This window comes from Budorcas taxicolor, chromosome 9 (genome assembly GCF_023091745.1).
Source record: "Budorcas taxicolor isolate Tak-1 chromosome 9, Takin1.1, whole genome shotgun sequence".
NCBI lineage: Eukaryota > Metazoa > Chordata > Mammalia > Artiodactyla > Bovidae > Budorcas > Budorcas taxicolor.
In genome coordinates, this window is record NC_068918.1 from 18,071,475 (window position 1) to 18,083,494 (window position 12,020).

The 12,020-nt window shown below is 37.6% G+C and overlaps 1 protein-coding gene across 1 annotated transcript in view; it reads right to left on the reverse strand.

Annotated features, from left to right (window-relative positions):
- Positions 1-12,020, reverse strand: part of NKAIN2 (sodium/potassium transporting ATPase interacting 2) — a 644,621-nt gene that overhangs the window by 105,257 nt on the left and 527,344 nt on the right. The gene's annotated exons all lie outside the window — the stretch shown is intronic.

A 12,020-nucleotide genomic window follows, 5' to 3' on the forward strand; every position in this document is an offset into this window, starting at 1 on the left:
ATCATGGAGTGTTTGTCTTTCTGGTTGTGGCTTACTTCACTTAATGTAACGCCCTCCATTCCATCCATGTTATCACAAATGGAAGAATTTCCTGCTCTTTAGAGGCTGAATAACACTCCCTTCATTTGTGTGTGTATCACGTTTTCTTTATCCATTTATCTGTCAATGGACATTTAGGTTGTTTCATACAGTAGCAGTTGTCAATTGTGTAACAGTGAACAATAACTCTGCAGGTTTCTCTTTGAGATCCTAGTTTCAGTTTCTTTATACCAAGAAATGGGATTACTAAATTGTATGGTAGTTCTATTGTTAAATTTTTTAAGAAACCTCTATACTGTTGTCCATCACGGCTGTACCAGTTTACATTTCCAGTAATAGTGTACAAGGGCTCCCTTTTCTCCACATCCTTGCCAACATTTATCTTTTTCTTTCTAAAATAATAGCCATGCTAATAGGTATGATGTGATACCTTACTGTGATTTTCATTTACATTTTCCTGATGACTGGTAACATTGACAAATATATTTGTTGGTCAACTATATGTCTTCTTTGGAGAAATGCTAATCAAGTCCTTTGCCTATTTTTAAAAATTGGATCATTATCATTTGCTATTGAATTGTATGAGTTCCTTATATTCCTTGAAAATTAATTCTTATCAGATAGACAGTTTGCAAATATTTTCTTCCATTCTGTAGGTTGCCTTTTCACCTTGTTGATTGTTTCCTTTGCTGTGCAGAAGCTGTTTAGTTTCAGATATGCATGAAGTCTGAGTTTAAGTGAGAGTTGAAACCAGGGAGATGAATGAGTTTCTTAAAGGAGAAAGCTGACACAGAACCACAGTCAAGGCTTTGGTCAGTGGTGTGTGGAAATTCTTCAAGAAAAAAGGCCTAATATTCAGCATTTTCTTATTCCACTGTGTAAATATTCCCATCATGGCTGATGTTACTGGTTGAAAACTTCACAAAAATTTAACAGTTGACTCCTTATGAACTGGTATGAGTTATTTTCCAGCATACCACTGCTGTGGTATGTTCATATTTAGGGCACATATGGAAGAAATGGTATCACTGGACGAGATAATAAAGTGGCTAGACAGGCATTAAGACTAGGATGGTGAATTATCATGAAGACAATCATAAGAAATATTTTTAAGAGGATGATTTAGACCTCCTCTCTTTTATTGCTTATTTATATCAAATATCAACAGTACAGCTGCGCTCCTTAGAAAAACTGATCTACTATTTGTTTTTCCAACATGCTATTACTTTTCTTTTTAGTTCTATACCTATTAGTAGTAAGAAAACAAAAGGACAGTGGCATTATTTTTAAATAGCTAAAATTTCTATAGTGAGTCCTATGTACTAAAATGCTTTACACAAATTATTTCATTATTCATCACATTGACACAATTGTTGACAGATTATTATTATCCTCACTTCATAGCTGAGGATAGTGGGGTACAGAGAGTATAATATTAGGTCTTCCCTGTCAGAACCAAGACTCATGAAAGTCTGTCAGACTCAAACTCAGATGCCTGCAAAAGTGAGAGAGGGAAATACTTGAGCGGGTTTGGCCAACTGCAAGTGCCACTCTATTTCACAGAATGTTGCTGTGTAGAAATAAAAGCTCTGAATCACAGAACATAAGGTTTTTCAAAGGAAGCCAGAAATCCAGATTTAAATGTGAGTTTTCCATTTTAAAAATGTTTAAATTTTTATTATTTAAACGTCTTGGTGGCCAAAAACTGTGAGTATATGCCATCAGATTAAATTCTGTACTATATTGACTGTTCCAGTCAGCCTTACAAGAAACAGTGGAGAAGGCAAGAGGAATAACAGTGGAGGAAACTTCACAGATATTAAATACATCATGTGAAGTATTTTCAAAAGTCTGAAAGAGAATTTCTGTGCAAAATGTATAAAGTGCATCCTATGTGTAAAGTACATTATTACCCTTTCTGTGAATGGTGACATAAGCAGAAATGCTCTTATAGCCTTTATCTACCATTTTTGAATTGATTTCAGTTCTTTTCAGTAAATGTTGATGAAAATTACCCATTTAACTCTGTGCTTTGAACTAGGTGGTGTCTATCACTTGCCAGCTACAAATTTTCTTGACATTCCATCAACTTTCCTCCTTTCTTTCCACTACCTGCTCTTGGAGTGTCAATCAAGGCAGTCAAGGTTGGTTAGAAGGTCTCTTCTGAAAGTTCTTTTTGGATGTAAGCTGTGTTTGTCCTTTTTTTTTTTTTTTGTCTCACCACATGCTCAGCATGTGGGATCTTAGTTTCCTAACAGGAGATGGAACCTGTGCTCCCTGAAGTGGAGTTGCAGCGTCCTAACCATTGGACCATCAGGGAATTCCCTGTTCTGGTCTGTAGGATACCTGGCTTCTGGCAGGGAGAAATGGTGGAAAGCACTGATAAGGTAACCTGAGGTTAGATTTTAAAGGGCCATACTAAGGAATTTGGGTAGTGAGGAACCATTTAAGGATTTCAAGCAAAGGACACAGCCTTGTGAGAGCTATACTTCAGCATATACTTATACTCTGAGTCACTTTGTATAAAATACAGTGAATGAGGCTAGAGGCAGGGGTTCCAGGGATGAGGCTGTGATAGCAGTTCAGAGGGAGATAATAAAACCTAGCAGAGATAACAGCAAACAGGACCAAGAATCAAGAGAGATGTATACTTAGAGTGGATCTGACACACCTGTTGGATATGGGAAGTGAGGGTTGTAGTCTAACACTGCTGTTAGAGACTGAATGTGTCCCCTGCTCCCGGAATTAGTATGTTGATGCTCTAACCTCCAGTGCTTTTAGCAAGTAATACAGTTAGATGAAGTCATGAGGGTGAGAACCAGGTTTGTTGGGAGAAGTGCCCTTTAAGCAGAGACACCAGAGAGTTGGCGCTTTCTGTTGTGCGTGCGCTCTGAGCAGAAGCCGTGGGAGCACACGGCAAGATGGCGGCCATCTGCAAGCCAGGAAGAGCGCTTGCGTCAGAACCTGGCCATGCTGGTACCCTGAGCTCAGCCTTCCAGCCTCCAGAACTGTGAGAAAATAAGTGTTGATTCAGCCACCCGTTTGATATTTTATTATGGCAGCTAGAACAGACTAATACAATTATGTTTTAGTGCACAAATCGTTCCAACTTTAGCCATTAATGGTTGGCTCTCTTGTTTTTTGACATACACCTCAACATTGTTGGTTTAAATCTATGGACATATTTCCTTATTTTCTGGTATTATAAGTATTCCAGGCTCAATTTGTATATCCTGCCTCATTCCTAGAAATGTACTGTTTTTTTCCAGGACCCCTGGTTCTGCTTATTGGAGAAGTGATTAGAAGCCAGTATTTGGGCATTAAATATACTCATTTCTATGGGGGTGTCATTGCTTCAGGTCCTCTTAGCTGGCAGCAAGGAAATATATGTGTATGTAGTAACTGTGTATATGTACCTATGTATGTATATATGTGTAACTATATATATATTTATATATGTGTGTATCTATATTAAGCTAAACATGAATTCATCCTGATGTCTGCAACTCTGTTCTATTAGATCATTCTAGCCTTCTTTTCTCATTAATCTGGAATCTCCCACTACAGCAGTGAGAAATGCAGATGGCTTCCACCATCTATAGCCTTTTACTTAATTGTTCATTTCCAGTATACATGAGTAGCAGTATTAGAATTATGAACCTGTGCTCCCATGGGAAGCAGCTTTATCAACTAAAGTACAATGCTTATGTGCAGTTTCTTTTTCTTTCAGTCTTGCAGATTCATTTTCAAAGTTACTCATTTGCAAAGTTACTTAGGTCAGCACCTTCCCCCATCCCCTTCAGTGAAGTTCTTTCATACATTTGTAATGGAGTTCATATCTCTTCTCACAAGCTGCATTCATTTCTGGGATCATGGAACCTTCAAAATATTTTTTCGTACACTGAGGTTTACTCTTTATGCTCTAATGTGGTATGGGTTTCAATAAATGTGTAATTTCATGTATCTGTCATTAATATATCATAAAGGATAGTTTTGGCTGCCCAACTGGCACAGTGGTAATCTGCCTGCCAATGCAAGAGATGCAGGAGATGAACATTCAATCCCTGGGTCAGGAAGGTTCCCTGGAGGAGGCCATGGCAACTCACTCCAGTATTCTTGTCTGGAAAATTCCATGGACAGAGGAGCCTGGCAGGCTACAGTCCACAGAGTCTCAAAGAGTTGGACATAACCGAGGGACTGAGCATATATATACACAGCTTCAAGTTTTGGTAAAATCAAGTTTTTTACATTATTTTTTACACATCAACTAACAAGAGGTGATGGAGTGATTGTTCCAGGAACTACCTTGGATTAAACAGCTCCAAAGATACTATAATATGCAAGAGGCAAGAGTTGGCTATGTTAAATTTCTTATGGAAATACACTAATAAAAAGGTAAAACAACTAGATGCTGAAGAACTGAAATTCCTGTTGTGTGCACATACTGGTGACGTGCAAGAGTTACCTTTGTTTATGATATAAATAATTCTATGATACACTGTTTTAATCCGCAATGATGATCTTTGATGATAGAAGTGTTTGACCTCAATAATTTTTTTCCATAGTCTTAAAATTTAGGATAGTAGACATTTAATGTTCTTTTGAATATTTTATATCTATGTATGTATATATTTTTATGAAAATAATATTCCTTACATAACAATTTTCATTGTTACACAATGTGAACTTCACAAGAACAGGAAAATTATATAAATAATTCCCTGTATTTAGCTCTACTCACTTGGAAAAGTAAATTAAGTATTTAAGTTGGAAGATCCCCAGTTGATTCATTAGAAATTGAAATTGATTTTAACTTATTTTATGGTATTTTTTATGGTGCTTTCCTTCTGCTTCAACTCAGAGCCTTATTTCTACCTCATATAGCTGTTCTTTATGAGAAAGGTGTGATTTAAATAATGGCAATTTGCTAATAATGCACCTATTACTGTAACTACTAAGTGTTGTTCTACACCATCCAGAAGTGGTGACAAATAATACGAATTACAGTTTTTAAAGAGATGCTGTAGATAAAGTGGCAGTACACATAGAGTAGAAATCAGTAATTAGGGTTTAAAGTAGCTAGCAAAATGCTCACGTCTCATCCATGGTGAGCCAAATGCTTATTGGGTGCTCACAAGGTTCTTGACATTATGGTCTACTTTGCCGTGACTGTTGTCTGCTCCATATTTCCAAGCCACACACTGAAAACAACCATAAAAGTATAATCTATACTTCCAGTGTAAAAATGCCTTAAGATCTTTTAAAGGCAGCCAGTTGATAAACTCTTTGTCTATATTAGAAATTCATGTGAATTGAAAACCACATCCTAACACAGACAGTTCTGACAAAGATCCTATGAGTCTAAGGAACTCATGATACTTTTACTGGTCATTGAAAGTTTGCTCCTGATTGCATTTTGTGTGTGTGTGTGTGTGTGTGTGTGTAAAGATTGCAGGAGCAATAATCAAATACCATTAGTTATCTGGTACTTATCATGCAGGGAAAAAATGTGCATAGATCAATGTGCTAAGAAAACCTTTCATGACTAATGAGTAAAAAATGTCATTTTGAAACCTCTCAGCAGTTTTCGTAACAGAAAGAGCTTGCACTGTATCTTAAGAAATGCACGTAAGTGTCTAAATGTAAGAAATGAATCGACATCAGCACTGAAAGAAGACATGGGTAAATTGTTCTTTAACATAGGTGTAAAGAAAGGCTTTCTCTGACTCAAAATTACAGAAGGAAGAATAAAAAACTGTTAATAACTTGGCCATACAAAATTAATTTTTTCCTATCACCATGAAAAACAGTGAAAACATTCACGACATACACAACAGACAAAAGGGTAATATTTATAACATAAAAGTGAAGTTGCTCAGTCGTGTCCGACTCTTTGCGACCCCATGGGCTATAGCCTACCAGGTTCCTCCATCCATGGGATTTTCCAGGCAAGAGTACTGGGAGTGGGTTGTCATTTCCTTCTCCAGGGGCTCTATCTGACCCAGTACCTGGGTCTCTTGCATTGTAGGCAGACACTTTACCATCTGAGCCACCAGGGGTCCCTTATAACATAAAAAATTCCTAAAAATAGAGGGCATACTCTTTATATTGTAAAGAGTTTTATTGTTTATATTATTACCCCAAAGGTAACATCTTGCAAAACTGCAGTAAAATATCACAACCAGGATATTGACATTGATACAATCAACTGATCTGATTCAGATCTCATCAGTTTTACTTGTACTCATTTGTGCCATTTCTTTTTTTAACAGAGAACTACAGGAAAATGAAATTTTTGAGTCTCAGTCTCCTCATCTATAAAATGGGGAATAATAATGCAAACTTTGCTAGGCTCTTGTAGGGATAAAATGAGCTAATCACATACCATGCTTCCTGCAGTCTTGGTACACAATGACCATTCAACTATCCCCTCTTCCATCCATCTTCATCATGACCCAACCCTCTGTTTTTATTGCCCTCTTAGCCTTGTGCTTAACTCCCTCCTATTTCTTACTTCACCAAACTCTGTCCTGTTCCTCACCTCCCTGCATAAGCCTAAATCTCCAGTCTTTACTCTTTATTTCTGTGGTGCCCAATATGTTTCAATGATCCCTTCCTGTCTGGAACCCCTAGAGCTGAACTAGAAGCCTGTTCACACTCAAAAAGTAAAGTGAGGGCTGGAGAAGGTGGCCCCTTATCGTGCTAAAGACAGCAGAGGAAGATGTGTATCTTTCTTCTCTGTTTTGAAGTTCTATAGAGAAATACACTGATAAATGTAGGTTAGAGCAATGATACCATACTATTAGAATGGTAATGTATGTGGAATAAGTAGTACATTTTTTAAAGTGTTGCCCGAGATCCATTTATTATATTGATTCTAACAACAATACTAATTTAATACTTCCTGTGTGTTCATTGTATGTGGACTTTATAGACACTGTTATGTAGATACTGCTCATAGTTATATAGGCATTATCTAGTGATATATTTATATTGTTATACAGACACAGAGTAAGCAGTGATTCAAGATAGCTTCCTAGAAGAAACGCAGACAGATGATTAGCAACAGCTGGAATAAAGTGGTAAAAAAAGTTCCTACCCTCATGAAGCTTCTTAGTTTTTACTTGACCAAGTGTTCTAGGGTGCAAACAACTGCTTAAGCTTTCAAAATGTAGACCCCTTGTACCCTTTGGAATACTCCTGCTTTAAAGGAACTGTCATAGCCAGGTTTGGATAAAAAAGGAAAATCAACTTGGCATATGATACCCAGGGAGATATAGGAAAACCAAGAAGTCCTTTCTTTAAAAGGAAGCTAGACTAGAACAGGGAACAGAAATATTCTAGGATGGTGAAGCCTAAGTAAGGGAAAGCACTCAAAGCTTAACATCAGAGGCTCAAGTCAGTTTGCCAGTATCTGAATTGTGACCAAGAGTCGGCTATTTGTGGTAGTTGTGATGGGAGGGCACTCTGGGTAATTCAAACTGAATTACATAATGACTGAACATAATGACTCATTCAGAAAAATGCATGTACCAGTAAGGGGGTCTAAGTCAAACACTATAGAGAGAAGAAAGAGAGAAGACTTCAGGCAAATGGTGGCAGAGTTTGTCAGTTGCACCAAAAATCATTCCAGTTTTATGAGATCCTCAGCCCTAGAAGAGCATAGTTGTGAAAAGGGAGTAACTCAGCTTGGAACAGGAGGAATTTAGGGAAGATTATCCAGAAGAACAAGAAAGCTAAGCTAAAGCCAGAGTCTGTGGAAGGATTTATGGTCCCAAGGGGACTATTTAAACCTAGAAGAAACTAACCCAGCAAACTCGGCTTAATTAATTCATGCATTTAGAGTTTGATTCTTTATTACATGCAACAAACTGTGTTAAACACCGAGAGATATGCATATAAATAAAACATAATCCCTATGCTTATTATATTATTAATGAACTATACCCTATCTCTGTAACAGTGTTGCAATTATTATCTAAATAAAATTGAAATAAAATGAGCAAAGGGAAGAAGCATTGAAGAAAGGCAGGGACACCCAGTAGAAGGAGAAATAACTTGCATTTTACCCTTTTGTGAAGGCACTGAATAGAGAATATGAACTATATTCTAGTAAAGATATAATCACTTCTAATATCTGTTCTTTGACTATCTCTGAGAGCAAAGTTTTCCACACCCAATTGGCAATTGCAGTTGTTAAACCATGATGGACAAGTTGTGGTGCCTTCCCGGGTTATGCTCTGGTTTATTTCAGTGGTTACTCCGATCAGAAAATTCTTCATCAATTTCTAAAAGCCACCTAGGGGCTTAACATTGAAAACCTCTAGAACAGCAGACTGTTTAGCTGGAAATGATATAAATGGGAACAAAAGGCAGCAGTCTTTCTGGCTGCCTTGGTGTTGGCTCATTGGATTCCATGGTTCAGCGACTCATATCTGAACAGTATGAAACTTTATCACAAAGAGTTTTATTCTGCTTTAAGCCTGCAGATGAAAAGTAATTTAGTTCATATGCTGCAGTGATGCAAATCAAAACCCGTAACATTTTTATTAATTGCTGAAAGCAGACAGGGTTTCAGAAGCACAAAAGTACCAGCACAGAACTATAGAAACACAATAAATCTGAAGGCTAGGTTTGGAAAGATGCCCAGTGTTTTGGAAGTGAAGGGTCTGCGTATACATGATTTCATAAATGTAATTTTGCTGATGCAAAATCAGTACGAGTAGTTTAATTTTAAGAAATTCCTTGGCGTAAACTAAAGCTTCTTAATTCAAATCTGGACATTAAACAGCTTTTAACTTATTTTTCCCTTACAGTGAAAACTGACTTTATTCCTGTTCAGCCCATGATCCTACCTGCTGTCATTTTGGACACAATTTCATTTTAGTCTGTAAGGTCTCTCATAATAAACAAGTACCTTCCCAAACAGCTAAGGTCTAAGGCACTATCTGCTCTGCTTGTATCTACTCATTTTAGTCCGTAAGGTCTCTCATAATAAACAAGTACCTTCCCAAACAGCTAAGGTCTAAGGCACTATCTACTCTGCTTGTAGAAAACAAACAGTGCCTAGCACAGTCAGCGTGAAGGACTCAAATAATCATAAAAGAACTGAAATTTCAACCCTATTTATTGCTGCTCGAAAGAAGGGAAATGGAAAATGAAAATGAAAATAAAAATGTCTGCAGGTGCAACAGTCAGAGATCTTTATATATGTCACACACACACACACACACACACACACACACATCAGATGACCATAATGAAGTTGCTTATAGTTCTCCATGAATTCAGTGATGATACAGTAACATTCAGCAGCACACTGTAAAGTATTGCTGTGTGGCTCAGGGGCTTCATTGTGTTTGCAGAGTTATTAGTTGTTTCTGTGTCAACTTACCTTATTCAGACTGCAGGTGAATAGCAAGCATTCTATGCTACACAATATCTGTAGGATGGGCTAGGTGTTTTCTTCCTACACTGAGGTCCTTTTACACCACATCCATCCAAAATAGTGAATGGTCTGCCAAAAGTCCTCAAGAGAATCAGCTGAGGAACTTGTTAATGTTGCTCAGGCCCAGTTTGATTTGATATTTGATTCAGTATTCTGAATGTTTCTACTAATAATATGAGGATGAGATGATTCTAATGTATGTCATGTGCAAACCACACTTTGAAAGAGTGTCTAAAATTTCAAGTATAAAAATGCTGTTTCACACCTATTAGGATGACTACTATAAAACATGGAAGAAAGAAAATAACAAATATTGATAAGGATGTTGAGGATGTGGAGAAATTGGAATCCTGGTACATTCTTGATGGGAATGTAAAATGGTTTGGAAACGTGTGGCGATTACTTAAAAAATTAACAATAGAATTAAGAATATGATATAGTAATTCCACTTGGGGGTATATATTCACAAGAATTGAAGACAGAATCTTAAACAGATATCTATATACCTGTGTCCATAGTAGAATTATTCACAGTAACCAAAAGGTGGAAGCAACTCCAGTGTCTGTTGACCATGAAATGGATAAATGGATAAACAAACTGTGGTATATACATACAGTGAGTATTCAGTCTTAAAAAGAGAGGAAATTCTGACATATACTACAACTTAGATAAGCCTTGAGGACATTATGCCAAGTAAAACAAGCCACACAAATGGACAAATACTATATGATCCCACTTATATGAGGGACCTAAAGGAATCAAATTCATAGAGACAGGAAGTAGAATGGTGGTTGCCAGGAGCTGGTTGGGAGTGGAATAAGAAGTTATTTTTGGGGTGAAGTGAAGTCACTCAGTCGTATCCGACTCTTTGTGACCCCATGGACTGCAGCCTACCAGGCTCCTCTGTCTATGGGATTCTCCAGGCAAGAATACTAGAGTGGGTTGCCATTTCCTTCTCCAGAATTTTTTTTGGGGGGTACACAGAGTTTTAATTTTACAGATGAAAAGAGTCCTGGAGATTGGTTACACAATGCTGTGAATGTAGTTAGCACTGCTGAACTATATACTTAAAGCAGTTAAGAGGGTACATATTCTCTTGTATTGGCTGTGAAAGAAAAGTGAAAATGGATAGCAGTTTGAAGGTGAACAAAGATAAAAGATTCCTTGAGTGGAAGTGTCTTGAAAAAGAAAAAACTGAAAGAAAGGACTCAGTGGAGGGAGAAATGTTGATAATGCAAGGACATTAAATACAATTTAACATATGTAAAATATATTTGTAATTCACAAGTAAAATTTGGCACCTAGAAGGTTTGCAGTATCCTTAATCTTTCCAGGTATACCTTGCATCAGAGAGTGAATTAGGTAAAATGTTGAGGGACTCTAACTTTCTATAATTCCAAGACATAAGAGAAAGTGGGCAGGAATCATAGTAAAAATCCTCCTACTTAACCGACTGGAACTGTGCTAACATTGAAATACTAAATAGTTTATTATCAATTTCAGATATGCCAAACGTAGAAGGAAGTTCAGTTCATTGTGCTTTCCATGCTTGAAAGTGACAGTGAAGTCGCTCAGTTGTATCCGACTCTTTGGGACCTCGTGGACTGTAGCCTACCAGGCTCCTCCGTCCATGGGATTTTCCAGGCAAGAATACTGGAGTGGGTTGCCATTTCCTTCTCCAGGGAATCTTCCTGACCCAGGGATCAAACCTGGGTCTCCCACCTTGCACGTAGATGCTTTACCCTTTGAGCCACCAGGGAAGCCCCATGCTTACTCCTGTTCATAAAAATGCTTTGATGATATTGATTCTTTGAACCAAATGGTGAATAATATTCCTTAACATAATAATGTTGGCAGTTCTACTATATGTGGAGGAGAACAAAGAATAGAAACTTCAATATTGGGACCTGGATTTAATCTTGTCTCCTCCAGAGTCTAGAAATATTCTCATCCCAAAGCTTGTAGACCCTGCCTTTCTTTTCTCCAAGTGGAGCAACCTAGCCCTGGGCTGCACTGGGCTCCAAGGACGTGAGGTCACCTCGTGCTGTGGTGCTTCTCTGCCAACACAAAGCAGGACCAAACATCCATTTTTTAATCTGAATGGCCAGCCTCTCAGGCCTTTACTAATGGTGCCTAGAGCTCCATTGGAACACTGGGAAATACATGCTAATTCCACTACAAATTTCAAAATATGTTTGACACAGAGCTGAGGAGTGTTTGAAAGGTAGCAATTTAGATATTTTAAGATTCCAAATAAGCCTGTTTTGGCACACGTTTAAATTATTTAAACCATGCATATATCTTTTTCTCATTATAATTTGTTCCACTTAATTTGCCATAGCTTACAATTAATCAATCTACCTTCCTGTACTTAATGGGAAGCAACAACAATGAACTTGTCAGTTGTTGGTCGAGGTGAGAGAGCCCCAAGTGAGTGCTGTGAATCGTCAAGAGGACTAAAATTTCCTGACAGCTGTGTTGGTCTTTGCAAAAAGTCGAAACGCTCCACCCATCTATTACTATAGAAGACTCT